We start from the raw sequence: 18,892 nt of genomic DNA, 5'->3' as shown, positions 1-18,892 counted from the left end.
TGTGTTTTCCTGTTGTTTTTGAACACAACGTCTGGTTCAACTCTCGGGACAAAGACAATAAGAACACAGGACCCGAATATTTTCAGAAGACAACAGCTCTTTTTGTTTTTAAAGGGGAAGAAATCACAGAGTTGTATCAGCAGGCTGCAGAGGTGGCAAAAGTACGCACATTATTTACTAAAGTGGAAGTACAGATACTCATAAAGAACTTCTTTACTGCAAAATCAGGCTCTGAAATGTATAAAAGTTAGTATGAAAGTTTTCTACTGACTGTTTCTGTGCAAAGCTAACTGAGTCTCACTTTTTTTTTACGGCTGAGTTTCCCTCTCTGTCTGTTTACGTCTTTCAGGTCTTTTATGTAATTTTTTACGTGTTTTTACATTTTTTATGTAATTTTTTGCCGTTGTCTTGTTGCGACATATATTTTACATTGTTTTTCACTTGCTGCGTCTTTAACGTAATTTTCATCTTACGTTACGTTCATCTTTTTTTTGTCTTTTTACCTATTATATGTAATTTTTCACCTTTAACTTTGTTTTTCTTTTACAATTTTTTTCTCACATTTTACATAATTTTTGTCTTGTTATGGCTTTTACGTCATTCTTCATCTTGTAACGTCTTTTACATCGTTTTACCTCTTTTCCGTTGTTTTTTGTGTTGTTACGTCTTTTGCGTCATTTTCGTCGTTACGTTGTTTACATTGTTTTCATATTGTTACGTCTTCTGTGTTATTTCTGTCTTATGTATTTTCTATCATTTTCATCTTGTAAAAGTAAAAAGTTGTCAGAAAAATACATACTCAAAGTACAGATACCTGAAAGCTCTACTTAAGTACAGTAATGAAGTATTTTTACTTTTTTTGTAGTTACTTCCCACCTCTGGCAGCCTGTGATATACAGAGATGCATTATGTTTGACAGGAGGTAACTTGTTTCTGTAAATACTGTGACAGCAGCACTATGATGATGAATTACGAGATATTTGCCAAATGATGTTGTTTGGTATAGAAGTGATTTACTGTATTAGTCTTTTTTTTTGTTTTGTTTTTTTTTTGTGCGTGGGGTTTTTGGTACTAACTGCTCTCCGTATGCATTTTTCAGACATAATTAGGACCAGTTGAGCTAAACTAATAATAATTAGGGAGTAATTTGCTTTTTTCAAGAGGAAGGGAAGCAGAGATGTCAGTTTTGTTGCTTATCAGACTGAAATATTCCTTGTAGAAGTACTTAGTAACCACTTTCTTTGATCCTGAGCTTTATGGTGTAAAAGTTCAGATGGACACAAAACAGCTCGAGGCAAAATTCTCCAACAAAGAACTATTAAGACTTTAAAATGTTCAGTTTAGGAAGGGCACGGTGCCTTGTAAATGAATACCTGACCTTCTATGTGCCAAGACCAACACTTGGGACTCGACAGGGTGGCAGTGTTAACAGTCTGAGGTTTTTTTTTTTTTTTGAACATCTCATATTAATTTAATTCAAATGTAAAATTAGGAAATTACATTTGACAGAAAACAACATGTTTCCAGTTTTACACACATGTAAAATAATTTGTTCTCATTAAATTTAATGTTACAGAAAATAGTCCGTGTGTTTTGTGGTCGCTGGATTTTGTTTTCAGAAAAGTTTTTCTTAATCAAGGTCATAATAATTGTTAAATTTACATTTTTTCCCATAACGAAAAATAAATTCACCAGTGAACAGAAAGGAAAAAGGTTGGTCAGTGTGTCTTTTGATTTTCCTCTCATGATTTGATATTGAAAAACAAACAAGGTTACGTTCATTTTCATTTGAGAAGACAGAAATTAAAAACTGAAATTCAAGGCATTTTTCTTTTTTTCATGATCAATAAAATATGAGCAACATTTCTTTTCTTTTCTTCATGTAACAAAAAATAAAAATCAGTGAACAACAGAAAAGAAAAATGCCTCTTTTTTCGTTATTTCACTTTTCATTTTTTGAGGAAATTAGAGTCTAGAGTTTGCTCAAATTATATTATACCAAAAAAAAAAAAAAACAACCTCAAAATTTCACATGGTTATAGTCAGGGTCATTGTCAACAGGACTGTATGGGAAATTAAGCAAACCCGTTGAAAAAATATGAATAAATTAAATGGTATGATGTAACTTGAGCTGCCTTTCCCTTTGTGTTATATAATGTGACAAATTCCTGCTGTTATGAAAGTCTTTCATCGTCTTTGGTCGCTCCAAGCACCGGCACTTTAACAGTGCAAATAAATCCCAATGACGGCTCCTTGACCACAGAAATTTCTGCAGATGACAGACCTTATTTTTATTCCCAGGGATAAAACAACACTGGCAGTCCCACATTTGGCGCTCTTGTCTCTTAAAGCATTCATTGATTGAGTTTTTCTGAGTTCCTAAACCTCAAAGATTCAAGCTTATCTAAAGAAGAAAAGTCTCAACACAAAATTTTAAGTTGGCAAAACTTTTTTGGGTTTATTTCAAAACTTAAGAGTCTGAGTTGGGCTCAAGACTCAAAAATCTGTTGCAGTAAGTTAACTTAAAATTTTGGGTTGTCCTTAACTTTTTTTTTAAGGTTTGTTTTCTTGATGAGAGGAAATAAAGACAATGAGATGGTCTATAAACTCGACCTAAATGCATTTATTTTAAGTATTTAACATGCATGAAAATGATATAAGGAGACATGGAAACTGCATTGAAAATGGTCAGAAACTGTGAATTAGATCATGATGGTTTGACACATTTTTTTTTTTCATTTGGGTTCTCTAGTGATTTTATTTATTTGTTCATACTTTGTATTTCAGTTCAAATTTTTGCATTTTAAAATGAAAATCAAAAGACTCACTGACAACTGGATATGAGGAGACGCAGAGAGCTGTTGGATATGGACTAACTAAACCAGATCACTCCATATGAAAACAAGTGGTCTCTTAACTTTAAAGATTTTTGCTCCTGTTTTCCTCTAACATGTGTGGAAGTGTAATGAATGTACAGTGATACTTCAGCTGCAGTTTCCTTCAGAGAGACCAGTTTCACAGGTTTGTGTATTACGAGGTGTGAATACACTCTTTTCAAAAAACTGAGCAAGCATGAAGCGTTTGTGTATCAGATCTTCTCGAACACTTTTAAAACAATAATGTTGGCATCTTACCTCATGATTTCTTCTGTAAAGTCAGACACACTGTATGCATTCTTAAGCTTTTCTGTTTTTATTTTATTTTCCGTCTTTCTTATGAGCAAAATAAAGAAAAAATAAGTTTTACTGCATCTTGCTTGTCTAAATTATTTAACATTTTATTTAATTTTAGCCACATTAGCAGCACGGCTCACTTGGGTTGACCAGGTGAGAATGAGTGAAATTAGAGACGGGGAGCTGGGGGGTGTGGACGTGTTGTCAGAAGGATTAAAACAGAATAATTTACATCAGCATTGTTATTCTGAAGGTCACAGGGCAAAAGTAGGGAGTAGGGAGTAAAAGTAAAACGTTTCCAGAAAAAAGAAGTTACTTCCTGCCATAGTACCATCAGTTTTTAAACTACTGGATGGATTGTGAAGTATTTTTGCACAGACCCTCCTGTTCCCCAGAAGATGTATTGTAATAACTCCTGACTTGTCATCCAGCATCATCATCATCATCATCATCAGGTCAAATTTGTCGGACCGTTCAGACTCAGCTGAACGTCATGTTTAACGCTATTAGCAAATGTTAGCACGCCAACACACTAACCTAAGAGGGTGAATGTGGTAAACATTTTACCAGCATGTCAACATTCTTATTGATGTTAGCATTAGCATTTAGCTCAAAGCAACAGCACACCTATGATCACAGCCTCACTGTGCTGCTGGCCTGTCTGCAGACTCTGAGTCTTGTTTTCCTCTCTGTCCCCCCCCCCCACCCCCTGCTTTAGTGTCCCTCTACGTGAGATTTACGTTGGTCTTTTCCTGCTCATCTCTTTTGGGAGTCTTGCTGTGATCAGGCAGTGGATGGGTAATAGTAGCAGGGGGTGGCTGGGTTTCTCTTTCAGGTCTTTGTCTGTGCTCAGTCAGACTCTTGTACTCTGCGGCGCTCAGATCTGTGGTCCTTCATTGGGTCGGTGTGGGGTCTAACAGGGACAAGTGTCCCACGGCCCCATATATCACCGCCTGTCTGCCCCGCCGTAGACCACACCGTCTCACTGACCCTGCTGCAGATTAGCAAGGTGGCTCGCGTTCAGAGAGCCGGGTGAATAGCCGCAGTAATCAAATGCAAATAGAATTTAAGAAGCCTGCGTCCCCCTGGGGTCGCGAACAGACGGGCTCTCTGTCAGTGAGCGTGTCTGTTTGTGGTCACTGATGAGGTAATGATGGCTGAGAGATGAAGGGCAGCGATAGAGTGCTGTAACGCTACACCTCTGTATGATGGACACCCAACACTCAGCTGGAAGGGCAGGATCCTGCATCTTCATGCCCAGCCCGAGTGCTGTTTTCCTGGAAAGGAGAGCTGACGTTTCCCCTTCCCCCCCAGCCTGAGCTCCCTGCAGGCCCCCCCTGGACAGCTATTACGTGCTGGACTGAGCTCTCCAGCTGGATTGCAGGGCTCATAATTATAATGTGGCAGGCTGGTTAGATGAGAGGCCCTCTGTAACCTGATGCAGGTATTATTCGCTGGGCCTGCTGACGGCTGCAGGTAAGAGGAGCCTCCTGGTGAAACGCTAACCCTTACTGCTCGTTCCAACCCAGAAACGCTGCAAACTGAAAGTGCTAAACGTCAACACCCGATGTGGCCAGGACGATGACGCAGCCGTTTACAGTTAGGTTCAACTAAAGTGAAGAATAGTTATATATATTTTTACATTTGCTGCCAATTAAGACCCTTGGAAATATGGCTTTAAAGTGACAGTTCAGACCAAAATCAAGAATACATATTTTTCCCCTGGCCTGTAGTGTTCTTTATCCATCTAGATAGTTTTGGTGTGAGTCACAGCGTTTTGGAGATCTCATCTGAAGAGATGCTCACCTTCTCTTCAATATAACATAACTAAATAATGCAAAACAAAACCGACGTAAAGTATGTAACATGGCAAGAAAAGATGTCAGAATGTAACAAGACAAAAAAGATGTAATGAGAAAACAAAGACGTTTAAAAAATGACGTAAAACATGTAACAAGACAAAAAAGATATAACAAGAAATGTTCAATATAATAGAACTAGATGGCACAAATAAAACTGACATAAAAGATGTAAGGCAAAAAAGACAGAACAAGATGAAAAGACGTAACAAAACATGTAACAAAATACATAAAACATGTAACAAGACAAACAGAAAACAAAACAGAAATGATGTAACAGATGTAACAAAGACAAAAAAAGTAGTTTGGTGTCGGTAACATTAACTGTTGGTTTAGATAAAGTTAGTTGTTGATCCGTGTAGGTAACCTTAGCCGTTGCTCTGTAAATGTTTCTTTAAATTGTCACTGTTCTGTGATGTCGTGAGACTCATGAAGTGTTGTAATGTGTGCACACTGCATATAGTTCTTTATTTTAAAATGTGTTAAAACTTTTTTATGCATCCTAAACACGTATTCCCATTAAACATAATCTGTCACTCCACAACTCTGATGAGTGATCTTTACGTTAAGAATCACCTTTCAGTCTAATCATTTGACAAGTTGTGTTGGAAATTCCTGCTTAAATTGTCAAAAGAAAAAAAATATCTGCTTGAATATGAAAATACAGTCAAAAGACTTCAGTTGTTTAACCCTAAATACACTGTTTCCCAGCTGAGGTGCCAGTTTTACTTCTTTTCTGGATGTGATGAATTTGATCGTGTCAGTTTGTGAGTGAAGGAGACAGAACTGAATATTGAGTTAAAGTTCAGACTGATAACTCAGAGGCAGAGGCTCTTGGACGACTAAAACTGATTAAAATATCAGTTCAGTCAGGACGTGTCTCTGTCCGTTGCCCCACGACGGAGGCTGGTGAGGGATCTGCTGGGAGCTGGGGCAGCCATCTCGAGCTGAAGCTTATCTACAGGTCCCCCCCCCCCCCCAAAAAAAAAAAAACACAAAGATGTGAAAAAGCGGATGGAGAAGAGACGGGGGAATACATCTTTTTTATCACACAGCTAATGAAAGGCCTGTTTCCTGGGTAACGGCTGGTACCATTGTCATGTGGGCCTTGGGGTGGGGTGGAGGGGGGGTCAGGAATGGGTGAGGCTCTCTGACTGGTCTCGCCGAGCCTCTGGGGTAGATTAGGACCGTGGAGGGATGGTGCAGCAGGCAGAAAGAGAAGCTGGATGGAGCCTCAGATTTATTGCAGCGCTGCTTTTTGTGAAAGTTCACTTACCTTCTCAAAGTGAGGCTCCACTGACTCCCTCCTGTCAGGAAAACAGACACCCAGGATCTTTACTTTAAAACACCACTATCCCTGCTGCTGCGTGACGGCTGCACTCGCTTTATACAGCACTGAACACCAGGGCTGGAGGAAGTATTCAGACTCTTTAGTTCGGTAAAAGTACTAATAAATACTCTGTTCAGTCCTGTAGTGAAAACATAACTCAAGTAAAAGCTCAAGTACTCAAGTAGAAGTAGAGATACTTGTGTTAAAAAAAAGACTCTAGAAAAAGTAGAAGTACTGATTCAACTTCTTTACTGCAGTAAAAGTGAATAAGTTCAGGCTCTGAAATGTCCTCAAAGTATAAAAGTAAAAAGTCATCTGCTTTGCCTGTTATGTCTTTTACGTCTTTTTTTTCCTTGTAATGTCTTTTGCATCTTGTTACATCTTATTTCGTCTTGTTTCGTCATGTTACATCTTTTACATCTTGATACGTCTTGTTACATTTTTTGCATCTTGTTAGCCTTTTACGTCTTGTCACAACTTCTTTTGTCTTGTTGTCTTTTACATCTTCTTACGTCTTTTGCGTCTTGTTGCATCTTTTAAATCTTGTTACGTCTTGTTACATGTTTTTTCATCTGAAATACCATTAAAATACCATAGAATATCAACAAAATTACTTTTGTCATTGCTGGGGCAGATGTTGGTGTATAGGAGATGTATAGTGCAATATACAATATACATGACAAAAAAACACTTAAACATTGATTTTGACTTCATGGGAACTGTACTGGGAAAGCAGCTTTTGTTTCAGGAATAATCTGTGTAATCTGTGATGAAAGTGTGAATCAGCCTCAACAATGAAGGAAAACAGACCCACTTCCATTCACAGCAGAGGTGGACTCGCAGCTTTCTGTTTCCCGTCTTGTCGCAGCAGAACGTGAAAAATCAGAACCATAAAACACATCAGAGCAGCTCTCAGGTTTTACAGGCTGCAGCTCTGTTTACTTAAACTATTCTCTGAAATGACCTCTGATACAAGGAGACACCTTAAAACAGTTTGGCGGAGAGTCCAACAGGTTTCAAAACACTTAAAAGATCGTATCGATCCGTCGATATGAACATTAACCTTTGATTAGTTTTTTTTTATTGTAAGCCAGATGAGGACTGATGTTTTTATGTAGAACAACAGTTCACTTTTTTTTTTCAATTGTTAACAAAATGTCACCCAAACAGAAGTTAACAGACCACATTTCCTGAAACCCTTGAACTCTTTTCTCATTGTCACTCTTTTCCCCACCTGCAAAACACTGTGTATGCAGCACATTTTAAAATGCTAACATGCCTTTTTTTTAACTGTTAAATAAACGTTCAGAACATAAGATTGGCAGATTTCATGCAAATCAAGTGTTACTGAAATATATTTAGTTTAGTTGACTTTATTTTATTTGCACGTGAATAAAAATAATAAAAAAGTTGGAACATTATGCAGAAGACTCCTCTATATAACTAAAAACGGTCATAGTTCAGTGTAATTGTCAAGACTAAGCAGTGATATAAAATTAATTAACAAAAACATTAACAATTTACATGTGAGATGCATTATAATGAGATATAAAAAGTGCAACAAATCTTTGCTAATTAATCACCTTTTCAGATGTTTTTGAATAATAATGTAGATGTTGATTGTAGTGATGGAGGTAGATTGTTCCAAAGAGATGGCATTTCACCTTATATTGATTAAGGGAAGTCTGACAATATGGAAGATTGATCCAAGATTGATTGAAGGTCTGTACTTCTTTTGACACCTCTGTCATCCTGTATATAATGCTGCCTGTTGTTGGTGTTTGTTGTAGTGAGAACTGTTGTTTGACACATGTATGTAGGTGAGATCAGTTGCTAGGCCGTGATGCATGTTGGTAATGCTGCAAACTGTACAAGGAGTTTTTAAAAAAGTGGCTTCAGTATTGACTGATGCCTGTTAGCAACTGAAAAAAACAGCATATCTGTGTGTGTCACATCCTTTTGTACCAGCAGCTATCAAAATGCACTAAAACACAACTCTTCACTATAAAAACATAAATATTCTGTCAGGGCTGTGTGGATGCTGCTGTGTTTGGGGTGTCGGGGTGACGGTGGGTGTATGTTTGGGGAGTGCATGAGTGTGTGTTTGCATGTTTGCCTGTGTGTGTGTGTTGCAGGGCAGGCTGATGCCTTCTTTGTCAGGAAGACACAGGCAGAGGGGTAATCCGACATCCATCACAGGCTTAGTTAGCAATACACACTCTGTGTAACAACAAGGAGACAATAGCCAGGGAAACAGTGGGAGGGCCTCTGTATTCATCGCGCAGCGCTGAGCGACGCTCCTTTGTAGGTGTTTCAGAGGACTGAATGAGGCAGCAGAAGACCAGCATGACAAAGCCGATTCTGGAGCGACCAGTAAACCTCCACAGAGAGCTGGGAAAGCGCCGTCAGAGAGACACTGGGAACTGTGGATGCTCACCAGCTCCATCCAAAATCAGTTTTCTTAGTATGAGGTGTGATGCCATTCTTCCAAAACCCCAACAGTCCGAAACAGTGATCGATCAGGGTGATCATCTGGCAATTTGATATGATCAGTATCATCTGATATCTTTGCTAAAACAAGCAACACTGGGCGTGTGTGTTGTGACAGTGTGCAAACGGCATGTCAGGACTTTATTTGAAAACTGGTCATCATTCACTTCCATTGCTTGGAAGATTCTGCAACACTGTTTTCTTGTGAAACTCCAGCAGTGTTTTGCAGACTAACAAAATAAACCCAGCCCTCATTTGGCATGAGGGGGAGTAGACAAGGACTAAATTTTCATTTTTAGGTGAACTATCCCTTTAAATTTTAAATAATGAGAAAACCTGTGTGACTCTGGTGAATAATTTCCAGATAGAAACATGTTGTCTTCACTTAGAGACTATTTTTACAGAAGAGGACAGAAGACTGATAGAGAGCTTAACATTATGACGTCGCAGTGAAGTTGACCTTTGACCTCTTGGATATACAATGTCATCACCTCATCATTTTATCCTATAGACATTTCTGTGAAATTTTGTCATAATTAGCATATGAATTCTTGAGTTACGGCCAAAAATGTGTCTAGTGAGGCCACCGTTGTCCACCTCGATCTAATCATTCATTTATTTTTAAGTCCAGATGGACCTTTGTAACAAGTTGGAGTAAATTCCCTCAATGTGATGACCTGAAAACATAATTCCTGTGGCCATAAAAGCATAAAAGTAATTAAAATATATATATATATAATCACAAATATGCACAGAAAATTTAACTGCCATACATAATTTTCTTCCAGAATAAGGAAGGGGATGGACTTTACCTCTCTGTGTGGGAGACAGTTACAAATGGTTCTGCCTGTAGAGCAGCTCTGCCTTGAATAAATTTTAACTAAACCTCCATTAAGACGCTGTAGTTCTGTCATCGGTCAGATGTTTTTCCTCTTTGTTGTCTTCCAGGGTTGTGCAGTGTTTATGCTGTCCAGGTAACATGAAGGTTAGTGACTCACTGCAGTGACAGAACAATGGTCTCTAAATACTAGAGTCAGTTACCAAACATATTCTCAGTTTACACTCCTGTCTGCCACGTTTCACACCGACTATGTGCATTGTTTCCTTCAAATACGGCTCCTGCATCTCTTCTCATGCAATGACGTGGAAAAAAAAAAAAAGAAATAACCATCAGAGGTTTCAGCAGAAAGGTAACATACAAATAACACGCACACGTCCACACGTTTTTTACTCAAGTACATGTGCAGATACTTGTGCAAAAAAAGACTAAAGTACTGATTCAACTTGTTAACTGAAGTGAAAAAGTGAAAAAGTACAGGCTCTGTCATGTTCTCAAAGTATAAAAGTAAAAAGTCATTCTCTGAAGGACATTTCTACCGGCTGTTTCTGTGCAAAGACAACTGAACCTAAACTTTTCTCCAACAGTCTCCCTCTGTTTCAGCTTCTTACGTCTTTTTAGTTTTTCATCTTGTTTGTTTGTCTTCCTGTTACATCTTGTTGTCTTGTTGCGTCTTTTTTGAGTCGTTATATTTTTCATCTTACGTCTTTTTTGTCTTGTTGCGTCTTTTGTGTCATTTTTCTGTCTTTTTACATAATTTTTGGTCGTATCATGTCATTTTTGTCTTGTTAAGTCTGTCATGTGTGATATGCACTGATGGATACACAAGGAATCATATTTACACACATATATATATATATATATATAGGTATATACATATGTACTCATATGTACTAAAACTAAAGTAATGAGCCCGTTTTGAAAATGTAAGGAGTAGAAAGTACAGATATTTGTGTTCAAATGTAGGGAGTAAAAGTAAATTGTCAGAAAAACAAGTTACCTGGAAAGTCTACTTATGTATAGTAAGAAAGTATTTGTACTTAGTTACTTCCCACCTGTGCTGAGGTGTTATTCAGAGTGATACTGAGACTGATGGTGAGGGAACTAACTCTCCTCGGACACGTCGTCACCTGACACCTGCGCGTGCTGCCGAAGCCTCCGGAGAGGCCGAGCTGCTGAGGTGATCCCCGTGGAGGCCGCCGGAGGGAAACGGGCCGACAAAACAAACATAAACAGAGCAGCGGCAGCTGGGGGCAGGCTGAGCCGTGTGCGCGTTCTTGGCGGCCACAGTTTGACCTTGGCCGGGCATGCCTGGGCCTGCCTCTCAATGCTGGGTGGGAGACTCACCAAGCCGCCTGCAGGACTTGGAGCGGCTCAATGAGAAAGGAAAATACCACGCCGGGCAAACAAGGGCACAGCGGCCTCCCTCCGCCCGGCTCCGTCTATTTAATGATTCCTTTCTTTTTCCATTTCTCAACACTCATCGGATTCCAACACATGGCTTGGCCCGGACCGTAAGCATCTCTTCTCGTCTCTTATTCCGCTCGTTACTCACTGCTTTCCAAACTTTAATTTGATTTCTTTATTTCTTTGTTTGTTCCACAGCGGAGGGAACGCTTTGAAACGCTGCTGCTTTACATATCTTAGACTGGACCCTCAATAGGTGAGCTGCCGTGGAGACAACGGTGACAAAGGCCTCCTCCACACACTCCGAGAAACAAGGGTTCCACAAGGGTTCCTCCTGAAGGCCTGAGGTTCTACACAGACACATTTGCTTCTGAGGAACCCCCTTTTTTAAAGAAAGGGTTTGTCAGGGGTTCTTTGTCAGACTAACTGTTCCACTGAGAGCCCTTTTCATTCAAAAAAAACAATTTGGAAGACTCTTTCATCCAGGGTTCCTCAGGTGGGTTCTAGATAAAACCCTTCTCCATAAAACTCTTGTAATACAAAAGGGTTCTCAGTAGAACCCCCTGGGTGGGTTCTGGATACAGCCATTGACATATAAAAGGGTTTTTGGTAGAAACCCTTGATAGTGGGTTCTAGATTGAACCCTTGAAATACAAAAGGGTTCTTTGTAGAACCCCTTGGGTGAGTTCTAGACAAAACACTTGAAGTACAAAAGGGTTCTCAGTAGAACCCCTTAGGTGGGTTCCAGAGGAAGCACTTTCAATACAAAAGAGTTCTTGATAGAACCCTCTGGTTGGATTCTATATAAAAACCCTTTGAATATGAAAGGGTTCTCATTAGAACCACCTACGTGGTTTCTACATCAAACTTTTTCAATATATAAGGATTTATATAAGGATTATCAGTAGAACCCTTCAGTTGGTTCTTGCCCAGAGAAAGCCCAGAGAGGATTCTGGGTGGAACCAGTACACCATGAAAGGTTCTCTTGTAGAATCTCTCACGGGGGGTTCTGGGTGAAACCTTTTACAGACGGGTCTAGGTAAAACCTTTTATGTTGGGTTATAGCAGAACCTTTATAAACGGTTGTAACCAGGTTCAGAGAAGAACCCATTCTGGTTCTGGTCAGAACCTTTATTTCTCAGAGGCCTGTTTGAGCCTCAAACCCCCCCTCTGCTCAGAGATGTGCCCCCCCCCCCACCCTCCAGCGGCCTCACACCCCCAGCAGAGAACCTCCTGTCTGCTGTGTTCAGTCCATCCACAGACTGACGTGATGAGAGTGGACGTGGGATGGAGCGGGAGAAAGACCCTCCGGAACGTTTCCCAAACAGCTCACAGTTGGGATGTTCCTGGCACGGTTCTTTAAAATCGCGTTCTTTCTCCTTCTGCTATCAGTCTGCAGCAGCGGGGCGTTTTAACGGCAGCTGGCTGAGCTGTGATTTCACCCGGCAACATGTTTTATCACCACACCAGAGTCAGAACCAGCCTCTCTGTTCTCCTCGTCTTCATCACATGTCATCAGAACCCCGGTCGCATCATGACCACATGAGAACAGGTGAAATTCGGGACTGGGAGTTGTGTCGCATCAGAGGGATCAAAATATAACAACTATCCAACATAATAATGTAATTTGTTGTTAATTTTATGAAGTTTGGTTACAGATTCTGAGGATTTCCTGGAACAGGGGACCACATGTGTATCACCAGCTGACGTCCCGTTATCCCGAAAACAAAAACCCACTGCTCTAAAAATACACTCTCTACCTGCAGAGTTCTTTGTGGCTGTTTAACAAGTTAATTTAGTTAATAAATTAGGTTAATAAGTCAGTTGTTTTGAAAATAAAGAATTTAAAGGAAAGATGAGTTATGGGCCTTTTAATGTTTTTGTATTAACTGATAAATAACCTTATTATTATTGTTTGTTCATTAACTCCCACATAAAACAAGTTCAGTATCCGTGCTGTGGACTCTTGGTCTGATTTTCTTCTACGTTCCCCTGATCTTCCCAAAATGAGAATAAAAAACAACGCAAGAGTTCCAGGTTTGGGTTTAATATGTGATCTAATAACCTCGTTAGTCAGAGAATGATTGACTTCACAGGAGGGAAGAGAAACTGACGGTTAGAAACAGTCGCAGCTTCCAAAATGTGCAGAAACTTTTTTACTGCAGACTTAGAGGGAACCAGAGATTTTTATTTATTCATTTCCAGCTGTGGATTCTCCTGTAAATGAAACCGCCCCCACAGGTGGGAAGTAACTAAGTACAAATGCTTAGTTACTGAGATTTTTAGCTACTGTTCTGACACTAGATTTGTCAGGTATCTGTACTTTACTTGAGTATTTATTTTTCTGACAACTTGCTTTTACTCCTTACATTTAACACAAATATCTGTACTTTATACTCATATTTTCAAAACAGGTTCATTACTTTAGTGCATGCAACAATGTTATGAAAGGAAAAAAACGTAAAATGCATCAAGATGTAATAAGAAGGAAATGATGTGACACGATGAAAACTACGTAAAAGATGTCACAAGGTGAAAACAATGTAAAAGACAAGAAGAAAACAGCAAAATGAAACAAAGACATGTCAAAATGAAAACAATTTAAAAGACTCAACAAGATGAAACAGACAAGTGACAGAGACTCTCTGGTGAAGAAAAGGTGAGGTTCAGTTACAAACTTTTTACTTTTATTTTTTGAGTACATTTCAGAGCCTGAACTTTTTAATGAAGAAAAGAAGTTGAATCAGTAATTCTATTTCTCCATTTTTGTCTTTACACAGGTATTCGTACTTGTGTGGACGTTTGCCACCTCTGACCTTTTTAATCAGGCTTTGTGTGGACGTGTCCTGTTTATTCTGTGTGGATCCACAACAAACTGCTGGTTATTATAAAACTTAATGGCAGAGCAGCGTGTCTGTGAAATTTATGACACCTCCTCCTCCTCCTCCTCCTCTGTCCCTCGCAGCATCACCCCTATCGTCTTTACAGCTGGGTGAGCTGGGGGGGGGGGCGCTGCTGTGTTTGTGTGTGTGGGAGGGATCTTTACACCCCCCGTCAGGGATCAGACAAACACTTATTAACTGAGAGGAATGCAAACAGGCCGGAGCTGCTGAGACGCAGCAGAGCACAGGGTGGAGGGTGGAGGGTGAGGGGTCAGGGTGGGAGGTAGTGGGGGGGTGAAGAAAGGGAAAGGAGAAAAAGGAGAAGACCCCCCCCTACCCCTTCCCTCCTCCCTTTACTTCTTGTAAACTCCCCACCCAGGAGATTGATCCAGAGTTTTCCAGAACAATGCAGCTGCCGCAGCAGAGGAGGTCCGAGGACGTGGTGACCTTATGGGCCACAGACGGCGGCAGACCCCCTGAACGTGATCTCCATCAGGGGGCCTCAACCTTTAGCAACCGAAGGCCACTTCTGACTGTCAAAAACAATGTCCAAGAAACTCAGAGCAATCTCTGATGCAGATCTCTGATTTGAGGCTCATGTTACAGTTTTTCTTTTAGTGGTATTTTAGTGGTATTAATGCTTTTGCTTAAGTAAAGTATCTCAGTACTTTGTCCATGACTGCAGATCACAGAATCTGACGGGTCACCAAATACGGTGCAACACCATCACAAGTACTGCGACTTACAGTTTGGCAACAGAAGTATGGTGGACCACAACAGCTTTTCAGTGGGTGCTGCAAACACAAGCAGTTTTGATTGCATCGTCGTAAATCCTGTACAACTTGAGTCGGCCAGTTGAATATTAATTCTGCCGTACATGCAAAATTTAATGATTTTGGTGCTTCTTAACCATCTGATTCAATGTTTGCAGCTTGATAACTCATCTGGATGTCTGGGGAAGACCGCCACATCTGTCACCGAAATGCACAAGCAGCTTTTTGATGACGTCGGTATTAAAAGTGTCTGTTTTGCTGAGTCACCAGTTAACACTCGGACAAATACTGATTCGGCCTTTAAATGTAAATCTAACCATTTGGCAATGCAGCTGCCTCCACCAGATGGCGCTCTGATGGCGCAACAGGGAGCCACAGCCCAGTGGTTGAGAACAGTTTATTTCAATCTGACTCATGTTTTTATTTCAGTGTTTTTCTTGACTATTGATCACCTTGTTCTCTTAAAGATATAAGAAGATAGAAGAAGATTTTATTGATCCACAGAAGACGTCACTTTGAGCATTAGGAACTTGTGATCAACATTTTTCTGTGTTTAGATTCAGTTTATTGCACCTTATCCAGTTAGTCCACATGTGGATTACTGCAGAAGAGCCGCAGAGGAGGCAGGGTCTTTGTCAACGAGGACAAATGACAACAGATTTATCAGATTAGTGAGTGTGTGGCTGCAGCAGTGAGTGTAGGAATGAGAGGGCAGATAGTGTCGAGGATGTCAGCTGGTGGCTTTGTTTGCTAATGGATTTGCCTTTTCCCAACGCTTGAGATCTGTTTGCAAACGATTCAGACCTCTCAGATGTCAGAGGATACGAGGGCGTCGCTGAGTGGGCTCACTGATACCCTCTTTCTGTCGCTCAGGGCAGAAGTGGAAGAAGTATCTGGATCCTTTACTAAAGTGAAAGTAAAAGTAACCATGTAAAAATACTCAGTTACAAGTAAAATTTAAAGGCTACTTTCAGTGTTTTTCTGCCTGGCAGTATCAAGTAAAAGTACAGAATCAGTACTTCTCGTAAAAGTAGACGTGCTGATTCAACTTCTGTACTTGAATGAAAGTGGAAAAATCTTTTATCTTGTTTGTGTGTTATTTTGTTTTTGTCCTGTAATATAATTTTCATCTTATCTTGTTTTTGTCTTTCATCTTTTTTTTCTTATGTCATTTCTGTCTTGTCCTATTACGTCTTTTACATCATTATCATCTTGTTTCGTCCTGTTACATCTTTTATCTCGTTTTTGTCTTGTTACATCTTTTGCATCGTTTTCCTTGTTTACTTCATTTTTGTCTTGTTACATCTTATGTCAGCTGTCTTGCTAGAACTTTTCCTTCGTTTTCATCTTGTGATGTAACTTTTGTCTTATGTCATTTTTGTCTTGTATCTTTTATATAACATTTTTTTGTAACATCTTGTCATGTCATTTTCATATTGTTACGTCTTGGTACATAATTTTTCTCTTACCTTTTTACCTTTTTAATCGTTTTCATCTTGCATGAAACCTACAATAACACTCCTCTTGTGTAAGGAGCATGTAAGGAATGGAAGATACAGATATTTGTGTTATAATGTAGGGAGCAAAAGTAAAGTGTACTTAGTTTCTTCCCATCTCTCTTTCTTTCCGTTGTATAATCCTGTGTTGTATAATGACAATAAACTACACCTAATAAACTTCTTGAGGCAGATTTGTGATTTGTTATGTTGGTTTGTGTAAATAAAATGAGACTTGTCTTGAATCTAACTCAGACGTGTTGCTCTCTCTCAGTTTCTTCTTGTTTCTCTGCACCATCCACATGTGAGCAGTACGACTGACCTTTCACCATGACCTTGCTGGCAGTCGTCCCCTCAGTGTATCAGTCACTCGCTGTCCTCAGGGCGTGTTTTGCAAGTCAACAATTCACATAAAGCAGAAGCACCCCGCCACCCCTGGACCGAGCATACAAACGGCCGCTTATTCAGTGCCTTAAAAAACCAGCGGATTAAGGAATCAGAGCTCCTGAAAGGCCAACGCGCAGCCCCGGACTCAGGAGTTAAGCGGCCGTGAATGAGATGTGGCGATTCCAAAACAAAGCTACTGTGTCACTCATGCAGCCCTGAGGGGAACGCTGACGTCACGGCTCACAAAAGAGGGGACACTGAGGCTGTAAAATATCGAACGCCACGACCACTTGTGTTTTCTCTCTGTTTGAGTCCTGCTTCTGCAGTCAAATATGCACCAGAGCTGCTGCCAAGTCTTTCCTTTGTGTCCACACAGAGAAAACAGAGAGGAGACTTTGCTCTGTGTCTCGGTGCAGATCTACATTTTGATCCATATCGGGTAAAATATAGGCTCTAAGTCCTCATGGGTGGCCCGGTTTGGCTGGAGGACACAGGACTGTGGACTCTCGTAGTGGTCTCCATGGGGATGAGCAGGACGTGGGGAGGTATCCGGCTTACTGGAAACGTGGTTTATTGTTGACTTTCAGGAATGGGGAGGGGGCTGCTGCACTGTTGGGGGGGATGGGGGCGGAGATGGGGTTTGGTGCAGCACTTCCTGGTAGTGTGAACGTTGACTCACGTTGTTTTTTGTTTTTTTTTCATCAGCTCACAGGTCAGGTGAGATGAGCTGTGGTCTGGTTTGGGAAAACATGTTAGACAGCAATGCAATCCAAGAATCACAATATTAGAGTAATGTAACTGCTTTCTGTTGCTTTTGGATTACATCATCACATAGCTGTGCAAAATGATGTGCATGTGGGGTGGCATGAGAGGGGCGCTGATGTGTGCAGCAGTGGTATGTTGTCTGTGAAGGTACGCACATGAATGTACCATTTCTCATATCTACTTTAATTATGAACATTACAGGATTTTGCAATTTCTTACATTCCAGTGTTAAATGTACTTATAAATAGTATAGTATATGTATGTTTTCTTTTTCCTTTTCTTTTCTGTTGTATGTTTAGAGTATGTCCATAAATATGTATTCATACATCATCTCTGGTGGGTGACCAGACCACAGGAATTGTTCTTTCTTTTGTTGTTATTTTATTACATGTTAATTAAGGGTTCGCATAGAATAACTACACATTTTCCAGAAAAAGTATGGTGTTAATATTTTCTTCATTCCTTTATTATTATTATTCTATTACTATTACTACTACTATCATCATTTCTATGAATATTATATAAAGCTCCTTGTATGCCTTGAAACTTTTAATAAAGAAAACTGAGGAAAGTGAAAACTGTGAACAAAGAAAGTTATACATTGTTTTGTTTTTTTAAGGAAACTGTTGCATATTGTTCCTTTAACATAAAACACTCTGTTGCAAAAAAAAAAACCCTCCTGAATTTAAAATCCAACTTAAGTAAAAGTACAGAAGTATTATCCGCTAAACATAAATTAAAATAATAAAAGTACTCGTCCCTGTGACTGAAACATCTTTATTGTAAAACTAACATCTCATAGCAACATGCATTAAATGTCATCTGATAGAAAGCCTGTCTGTTTTCTGATTATAGTTGTAGTGTAATTGAAAATATATGCACACGATGCTGCGAAATAAGCATTATGCTCTCATACAACTAAAGAACACAATGCAGCAAAAGTACACTTATAACACTTGTGGTACAAAAACCCACACAGCTGATCAGAAGAGAAGCCGAAACAGGGTTCTGTTCATGGACGAATATCAAATGTTGTGCTTTAGCTCCCTCTGCTGGGGATGTACCTTTGACTACACACACACACACGCACACACACACACACACACACACACACACACACACACGTCACAAAGTGTTTGAGGCCCATTAATCATCTGACGACCCCTCAGATGTAAACTGATCAGCCACAACATTAAAACCACTGACAGATGAAGTGAATAACATCAGCAGCAACACATAACTGGATGCATCCCTGTTGCAAATAAAAAAAAATCCCACAAATTCCACAGGCTATCGTTTGAGAACGTAATTGAATTTTCATTTTTGGGTGAACTATCCCTTTAAGGCACACACGCCAAACTCAAGGCCCGCGGACCCCATCATAAACGGCCCGCGAGATAATTTCATGTGTCTATTATGAATGGTAAATAGCTTTCCCGCCACTCACACTACAAATCCCAAGGTGCACTGCAACACCTGCCGCGCAAGTCAA

At 39.9% G+C, this 18,892-nt stretch overlaps 1 long non-coding RNA gene across 1 annotated transcript; it reads left to right on the top strand.

Annotated features, from left to right (window-relative positions):
* The first annotated feature begins 10,881 nt into the window (after positions 1-10,881).
* LOC146309071 (uncharacterized) lies at positions 10,882-12,723 on the top strand. The gene is made up of 3 exons (XR_014772472.1): positions 10,882-11,204; positions 11,296-11,353; positions 12,490-12,723. It is a non-coding gene; the product is annotated as an uncharacterized LOC146309071 (long non-coding RNA).
* The last annotated feature ends 6,169 nt before the right edge of the window (positions 12,724-18,892 follow it).

The sequence above is a fragment of the Lutjanus erythropterus genome, chromosome 19 (genome assembly GCF_056507025.1).
Source record: "Lutjanus erythropterus isolate fLutEry1 chromosome 19, fLutEry1.hap2, whole genome shotgun sequence".
In the NCBI taxonomy this organism is placed as follows: domain Eukaryota; kingdom Metazoa; phylum Chordata; class Actinopteri; order Lutjaniformes; family Lutjanidae; genus Lutjanus; species Lutjanus erythropterus.
This window is presented reverse-complemented; position numbering and strand designations above follow the sequence as displayed.